This window comes from Elephantulus edwardii, unplaced genomic scaffold, assembly GCF_000299155.1.
Source record: "Elephantulus edwardii isolate Elephantulus edwardi_28Jun2011 unplaced genomic scaffold, EleEdw1.0 scaffold00064, whole genome shotgun sequence".
NCBI classification, from domain to species: domain Eukaryota; kingdom Metazoa; phylum Chordata; class Mammalia; order Macroscelidea; family Macroscelididae; genus Elephantulus; species Elephantulus edwardii.
Window position 1 is genome coordinate 15,533,544 of NW_006399814.1, and position 9,095 is coordinate 15,542,638.

Here is a 9,095-nt window from a genome sequence, read left to right on the forward strand (position 1 = left end):
AGTGCTTCTGTGAACATCACATCTAAGCCTTGTCTTCTCCTGTGCACTTTCTCACACTTTCTGGCCCATTAGAGCTCATTGCAGCAGTTAAGGTGTCAATCCACTTGGTCAAGGGTCTTCCTCTCCTTTGCTGACCCTTCCCCTTTCTGAGCATCATGTCCCTCTCCAAGGAATAGCCCCTCCTAGCAAAATGCCCAATTACTTACTGTGCATCTGAGAACTGGACAGTGAATAAGTATGACAGAAAAAAATTGACATCTTTGAGCTGTGGTGTTGGAGAAGAGCACTGAACATCCCATGGATGGCCAAAAGAACAAATAAATATGTCTTGGAGAGAGTGCAGCCAGAGTGCTTTCTGTGGAGGCAAGAATGATCATACTTTGGGCATGTTGTTCAGAAGGGCTTATTGCTAGGATGGCACAAAATAGAACAGGATTCCGATCTTTTGTTCAAAGGGTCACTGTGAACTCAATGGCACCTAACAACAGCAACATGCCCAAAGTATGTGGGGTGAAGCCTCATCATCCTTACCTCCAAAGAGCACTCTGGCTGCACTTTCTCCAAGACTTATCCTTATTCATTGTCCAGTTCTCAGATGCATAGCAAGTGATTAAAAAGACTATGGCCTGAATGAGACACACCTTAATCCTCAAACTGACATCATTACTCCTAAAAAAACTTAGAGAGATCCCTAACTGCAAGTTATCCCAGTGCAATACATCTCCTGATTTCCTGACTGCTGGTACCAAGCGTATTAATTGTGGAGCCAAGTAAGATGAAGTTGTTGACAGCTTCAATCTTTTCTCCATCCATCATGATGTTGCCGACTGGTCCCGTGGTAAGAATCTTTGTTTCCTTGGCATCAGTCAACTCTACTGTGTTGTTATTACAATAGTAATACTGACAATAGCCCAAACTTCTTGTATTAGGTAAGTAATGTAAAATATGAAGTATGTACCAGGCACTTCACTATTTCCTTTACGTATCTGACCTTATTTGATCCTTTCAATGGTTTATGCCATAGTCTTATTATCAAGTGTTATTATCTTCTTCACTAAGAGCTTGAGAAAATTTAATAGCTGCTTGAGTTAGGATGTGGCAGGCACACATACTAACAAGAACTCTGATCTGACTGCTTCCAGTGCACATTCTCATGTAGAATGCTACTTGTTATTACCCTGATAATGGATACATAGTCCTTAGTCTTTATCAACTGGCTGTTGTCAGTCTCCTTAGACTTTATCATCACTTGGATTTTATGTCTGTGTTTTGGTAAGTGATCTGTTGATTCTACTAACTTAGTTTGGCTGACCTGAAGACACTTCTGCTTCTGGATCTTAGCACTATGTCAGGATCTCCAGCACCTGAAGTAAAGGAAAAGCAGATGGTTGGACACAGTATACTGGACCCTTTTCTAACTCCCTTTCCTGTCCAGTCTGGGCCCTAGGTTACTGTGATCTTTTGAGTCCTCTCAACTCATTGTTTTGTCATACTGTTCATCTATACTTTGAAACCCCAAATACACTTCATTCACCCCCTCCCAGGACACTAGAGAAAATCATGCAACCATGTGAACTGGTGTCTTTACAAATTCACATTTCAAATCACAGCCAGACTCTCCACTCACCTTCTATCACTCTTCTATCTCCTCTAAGGCATTCCTTTGATCTATCAATGATCTGTATCTCTTCTGGATTCAGTAGCCTGCATGCAGAGTGATAAAGAAAATGGTTTCATTTGTTATTGTTGTTTACTGTCTAGTGGATCCTGACTCACATAATAACCCTGTAAGACAGAGTAGAACTACTGCATTAAGTTTTCCAGACTAATCTTTGTGGAAGAAGAGTTTCAGATCTTTTGTCCTGCGGAATCACTGGATGGGTTTGAACAGCCAACATTCCAGTTAGTGGTGAGAGCTTAACTATTATTGAGTTATAGGGATTCCTATTTGGGGCTTAGATTTTGTAAACAAAAGGACCAGGAAGTGGTAACAGTATAAGTGAATCCAGAGGTTCATGAGTACAGTGGAAGGAAAAGGAAGTGATGTCGGGTCAGAGATGAAGGAGGAAGACAAGAGGTCCTTGAGAAAGAGAGATAGAGAGAGGTGAAGCTATTCTGACTCGTGACAAAGTCCATGGTGTCACCTTCAGTGGAAATCGGGTAAAGGTCAAGTACTGTGAGGCATCTGAAACTTGGTTTCAGACAGCAGATAAACACCCGGAGTTTGTTGGTAAAAACAATAGCAGCATTTTATCTGCGTGAGGGAAAAGGAGTTATGGTTTTGGAAATCCCAATAGGGGACAGGGAAAATCCCGAGACCTTGCCTGATTCTGAGGTTCATAAGACACGGAAAATGAGTAGACTTCATGTGAAGGAAAAGGCCCCATGGGAAAATGGAGTCTTCAGAGGAAAGCCAAGTCTTTGTCAAGGTTAGGAGGTGGAGAGAACAGTGCACGTGAAAAAGGAGGGTTGTTTATGTGTAATAGAATGGGGTTTTTTAGGACACAGTAGTAGGGAAGGATGTGGTAGGGAGAACTGGTTATAGTTTAAATCCTTGTAATTTTGACAGTGGATTCAATAGTCTGTTAAATATAACCTTGAGGGTCAAGTAATTTGGGTCTCAGCAGATTGAGTTTGGCTTGGTCTAAATTAGGGTAAAGGTGACCGCTGCCCAGGCAGAGAGAGGTGAGGTGTGAAAACCCCTGGGTCTGGATGGGAGGAAATAACTTTGACCTTAGTTTCAGCTCCACAGATCTCAGCCCCATCTGGGAGCCCTGAGCTAATTGCTGAATCCACAAATAATAGTTTTATAATCTGTCTAGACTGAGCCCTGGAAGGGAAAGAACTTTGCACTCATATTTTTTCGTCTTGTTTTCCAACCCCTGACACTTAGTCGTCATTCCAAAAAAAACTCTTTGTTCTTTTAAAGTTTTAAGTTGTTCTTTTATTTTCTAAATTCTTTATGATTATTAAAGTTGTATTGGTAACATATGAAACTCTATAGAAAAAAAAAAAATAGAAGGCATGTATAATCTCACTATCAACCATCCAAACATGTTTTTGTTGCTATTGTTAGGTACTGTCAAGTCAACTACAACTCCTAGTGACCCTATTGACAACAGATGAAAACCTCACCCTATCCTGCTCCATCCTCATAATCACCATACTCAAGTCCATTTTTGCAGTCACTGTACTAATTTATCTCAATGAATGTGTAGGAAGAGATAGAGAGGCACAGGGACAGCCATGTCTGACCTCTACTGACTCTGGAAGGGGGAACTGCCTCTGTCATCTTTGTCCTTATCCTCATCCTCATCCACAGCACAGAATCAATTCCCAGGAGGTCAGACATGTCCCCCATGCTCCTGCACCTTTTTTTACTCATCCCCAAACCAATCTCTACTGGGTCCAAAATCTGTTGCAATCTCTTACAGACCACACAGAACCATAATAGTGAAGTAAAAAAGGTTCTAATTCAAGTTGGCAGCAAGATTCAGTTAGGACAGCTTCCGAAATGTGCTTGCACCTCAGTCTTCAGCTTTGCAGCTTTAGGCCAGTGTTACAAAGCTCTCAGTCCTGCCAGTTATGATTCTTCCCTACCAGACCTCAAAAAAACGTAGGCAAGTCTTTTAGCTCTAGTTCCGTGGGGTCGCAGTTCCAAGGTCAGCTCTGTTTCATGTGGGTCTTTAGTTCTCTGCCACCACTGCTGATGTAGGTAGGTTTGGCTGGCTCAAGAATCCCTGGACCCAAAGAGCACCTTGCATTACCTTCTTCCTTGTTGGTGGTAAGATTATCAAAATCTGCTGTTGAATCTACTCAAATTAGGGTTGAGACAAGCCAATCAATCCCTTTGTAGAGAGACAAACATACCCTATTTGCATATTACTACCTATCAACATGGCAAAGTAAAAAGTCAGGAAAGCCATTTTGAACAATAAACCCTTAACACCACAGATGATCTCCTTTTCTTTCTCTGGCCTTCTATTTCCCCAGCATGATGCCTTTTTCCAAGGACTTTTGCATCCTGACCACATGCTCAAAGTATGTGAAATAAAGTTTTTCACTATCCAGTGTCTAAGGAGTACTTTAGTTGAACTTCCTCCAAGACAAATTTGTCTGTTCTTTTCACAGACCATAGAATATTCAGTACTCTTCACCAAAATGTCAAAGCTATCAATTCTTTATCCAGCACTTGAAAATAACGTGGCTTGGGTAAGGCACACCTGAGTCTTTCAAAACACACTCTTGCTCTTTAGCACTTTCTAGAGGTCTTTGACAGGAGATTTGCACAATAAAACACATTTTTGTAATACTTTTTTAAAAATTAGAAAGCAAATATGCTGTATTTAAAATTATAAATCATATTTTTCACACTTGGGTGAAAGCAGGCTGAGTCTTAATCAACCCCAAGCAAAGAGAAGAGTAGGAAATTTATCCATACTGTGTTGGCTGACTGGGACTAGTCACAGCAGTGTCAAGGACCTAGTACCATTTTCCATTTCCCCAACAAACCTTTTTTAGCTTAGAAATACTTCCAGAGATGGGTAATAAAATATCTGGAAGTCGTTAATTTTCCAAGTCATAAACATTAATCCAGCTATTTACTATTTCCTGGAACATACAGTCTTTATTCTGGTAGGGTTAGAAGGTCAGCAAAATGGAATCTCTTTGGTTTCTGTCAACCTTATCTTCCCACATTAAAGGAAAAGAGGGGAAAGGGTGAAGATCTTCTAAAAACAGCTTCCTGCTAAAAGGAGTGAAGCTAGGAGAGTGGTGGTGTATTGATTAGAGCTAGGTGAAATTGGTTCTATTGAAAGCTAGTTAACAGGAACTGTCCCATGGTCTGGTTTGTTACAGCTTCAAACCTTCTACAAAGATGACAACAAGGGTTCTGCAGGTATGATGGTAGTTGGGACACCTGTCCCTGGGCTCCATCAATCTTTGGTGGTGGTAAGACCAACAGGTGGATGCGTTAGGCAGTGATACTAAGAGGCTCAAACCTCAGATTTCAATTGCTTCTGAACTGCAATGAGGAGAGGTCTATTGAAGACCTCTCCCCGTATGGTCTACTAGATTATACTTCACTAATCCTACCATGGATGTTGAATGTGGGTCCAGTTAAAATGAACTCTTTGGTAGCTTCAATCTTCTCTCCCTCTATCATGGTGTTGCTTATTGGTCCAGCAGTGAGAATTTCTATTTCCTTGATGTTGAGGTGCAATCCCTATTAGAGGCTGTAGTCTAGTCTTTGATCTTCTTCAGTAAATCTTCTTCTTCATATAGCCCAGCTTCTGAAATTATTAACAAAGTGGACAGAAAGTGATGCTACCAAGCTAAAGGTGGGTGACTTTAATCTGCCGCCCTCAGGCCTGTTTTTAATTGTTTTTGGTCAAACGTTCTTCTAGGTCGTATAGCCCTGGTGTGTCCACTTGCAGTACAGAGGTAACTTGTGGTTGCTGTGAAGGGTGATAATGGTTACCCATGGTGGACAGTGTTTGGTGGAGATCCCTGATTAAAACAAGCTTGGAAGCAGGAGTGGCATCCACTTCCATAATAGCTTGCCTTGGGAAAATCCTATGAACCTAGAGAAAGGATGAAAGTCACACAAGCATTGAGGACTTTCGTTCATAGGGTCACTATGAGTCGCCTACGACTCGACTGTACTTAACAACAACAACAAATTAAAAAGGTATATTAAAATGCATATAGGTTTATTAAAATAGGCATATTAAAATGCATACCTTTCTTGATTTTAAGCCACACAGTATCCCATTGTTCTATCCAAATGCCTGCGTCTCTGTTCTTGTACAGGTTCCTCATGAGCACAGTTAAGTATTCAGGAATTCCCATTCTTCTCAATGTTGTCCCTAATTTATCATGATCCACACAGTCGAATGCCTTCACATAGTGAATAAATCACAAGTAAACATCTTCCTGGTATTCTTTGCTTTCAGCCAAGACTCATCGGGTAGCATATGGTAGGTAGTGATATCTTTCCTATGACAATCTTTTATAAACTGAGCTTGAATTTCTGGCAGTTTTGTTAATGTGCTATTTTAACCACATTGGAATAAACTTTAGCAAGACTTTATGTGCATGTGATATTGTTTGTTAATTTATGCAGTCTTTTGGATCATCTTACTTTTTTTATTGGGAGCACACATGCATCTCTTCCAGTTGGTTGTTTTAGATAGCTGTCTTTCAAATATCTTGGCATAGACAGCACATTCGGGATTTCATCTGTTTACTGAAACACCTGAGTTGGTATTCTATCAATTCCTGGGGCCTTATTTTTTGCCAATGTCTTCAATGCATCTTGAACTTCTTCCTTATCACTTCTTGAGTATGTACTACTACAATCTAATAATGATCACTTCTTTTCAGCACAATTATTGTAATCCTTACATCTTCTTTTGATGTTTGCTGCATTATTCAAGATTTTGTCCATAGACTCCTTCAATATTGCAACCTGAGACTTAAATTTGTTCAATTCTTTCAGCTTGAGAAATGCTGTGTTCTTCCCTTTGGTTTTCTAACTCCAGATCTTTGAACATTTTTGTTATGATACTTGCATTGTTTTCTCAAGCTGCCCTTTGAAATCTTCTGTTCAGTTCTATTATGCCATCATTTTTTCCTTTTACCTTAGTTTTTCTAAGTTGAAGAGCATGTATTAGAGGTCATTCTGATCCATATTGATATCTTCTTGCTTTTCCTGCCTTTTTAGTGACTTTTTCCTTCCTTCATGCATGATGCCCTTGATGTCATTCCACAGTCTTTCGTAATTTGCATTCAGTCCATCAAATTTTGAGATGATTTTTAAATTAAAGTGAGATAAACTCAAAGTCATATTTTGGCTGTGGTGGACTTGTTTTAATTTTCTTCAGCTTCAATGTGTATTTGCGTATGAGTAAGTAATGTCTGTTCCACAGGCAGCCACTGGCCTTGCTTTGACTGCTCCTGCTGTGCTTGTCCATCTCTTTGCATAGATTTAATCAGTCTGATACCTGTTTATCATCAGGTGAGGTGCTTGTGTATAGTAAATATGTCATTGTACAAAATACTGTACTATTGTCTTTGCTCTCATTTTTGTCACTAGTCATATTTTTCAACCACCATGATTTCCAACTACTTTGCTTGTTTCCAACTTTTGTATTGCAGTTACTAATTATTAATGTACCTCACACACACACTTTGGGGAGTTTATTCTCAGTCAGAGAGGGAAACAGGGAGGGGCCCTCTATGGTCTCAGAGGCTGAAGGCCCAGCAGACACAACACCACGACCAGGGAGGAGGTGGGGGTGGATGGGTGCACAGGAGATGGCTCCTAACTCTGTACTTGGCCCCTGTCTGTCCTTGCTGCATCTCGGGGAGGGGCCTGCCCGAGGATGGTGGCACTGAGAGCCAGACAGAGGTGACAGAGGGCAGGCTGGGGTGGGTCTAGCAGACTACAGGAATGGAGGCAATAAATACTGATAGCCAGGCACATGGTTCTAGCCAGGCCACATAGGCGAGGTAGGGTGAGGCCACAAGGCTCTATGGTGCGCTGGGTGAGCACAAGGGGTGGTCACGGTGAGGTCTTCCACCTTCCTGGGGACCTGAGTTTTGGCAAATTGTCATCGTCGAGCCACGGAAGTGTCCCCACAGCCCTGGCAGCCAAAGAGTAGCACCCAACAGAGACCTCTAGGCGTTAGGGTCACCAACAGGATGAGGACATGCTCATGCAGACACCGGGGTGAGGTTGAGAAGGTCCCACACATAATCCACATGTTAAGGCATCATGGTTACACAGTGACTGGCACGCCCGAGGCCAGGGGACAGGTGGAGCCGGCAGCAGGATCCCCCAAGCTTTGTTCCCCTCTGGCTGGGAAGCTGGTGGGAATCTGGGGACAGCTCAGGAAAAAGCAGCAAGAAGACACTACGGAGACCATAGCGGGGCCTGCAGAGGGCAGGGAGGGAGGCCAGCGAGGCCAGGACTAGGGCCTGCGAGGTCAGGCCAGTTGGGGCCTGTAGTGGGCAGGAGCCTGTAGAGGGAGGCGAGGACAGGCTAGGAAGCTGGGAGGAGAACCTATCAGCACTTTGGTCTGGGGGGTGGGCTGAAGGGGGGCACGTCTGTCAGTGCCTCCCACGGGACTCAGTCCTTCCACACCTTTATAATGGTGAGGTTCCATTCCCAGGACAGGTGGTCCGTCATTGAAGCAGCAGGACTTGATATTGTAGCTAACCCTGGCCAGCACAGCCTTGGGTGTTTCCTCCATGGACGCCAGGAACTCATACACCTCCACTGAGGCCATAGCTGCCCACCAAGTACTCAGTCTTAGAAATCCTGATGCCCTTCCAGTAGGTGTGCCGGATGTACTTGGTGCTGGACACAGTCTCTTTGTTCATGAGGAAGGAGATCTTTATCCAGTACTCCACCGCCTCCTTCAGCATGAATGACTGCCACTTGAAGCGCTCCAGGTCGCCGGTCAGCTCCAGGGTCCCAGGAGCCCTGCTGCACACCAAGGTCAAAGGGAGTCATAACAACATTTAGGAAGTTGGGAGTCAGCAGAGACGGGCCACATAGCCCAGCAGTGCTTGCTAGGCTCTCGTCGTCTTTGTTCAGCTCCTGGATCTCCTGGATGCTCTTCTGTGCAGGCGGCTGGTAGTTGATTGAGTGCTCGTCCTCCTTGTTCTAAGCAGCAATCTGGGCCAGCTGTTCTGAGGTGGGCTTCGGCTCCGTCACACTCGCTGCTTGCTCTGCAATGCCAGAGGATTCGACCACGTGGTCTCTGCTCCCTCTGGCACAAGTGACAAACATTATTAATGCATTAATGCAACCTAGTCTTAATTGCATGTTCAGTTAATTTCAGACTTCACTAGAAATCTTCAACTTAATAATCATTGGCTTTTAGTGGTTGGTGTGTATATTTGAATAGTAGTTATATTGCCAGATCTTCCTTGTATGCCTATTAATATTACTTTATCACTGGCAGCATTGTATCAGGACAGATCTTGAAATGTTTTTTCGCCACAATGAATGTGACACCAGTCCCCTTCACTTTGACATTCCCAGCGTATGAGAGCAGATGATTGATTCAAAATGTCCAGGGCCAGTC

The 9,095-nt window shown here is 43.0% G+C and overlaps 1 pseudogene; it reads right to left on the reverse strand.

Moving 5' to 3' along the window:
* Window positions 1-8,131: 8,131 nt before the first annotated feature.
* Window positions 8,132-8,797, reverse strand: LOC102874717 (annotated as a pseudogene).
* Window positions 8,798-9,095: the final 298 nt, after the last annotated feature.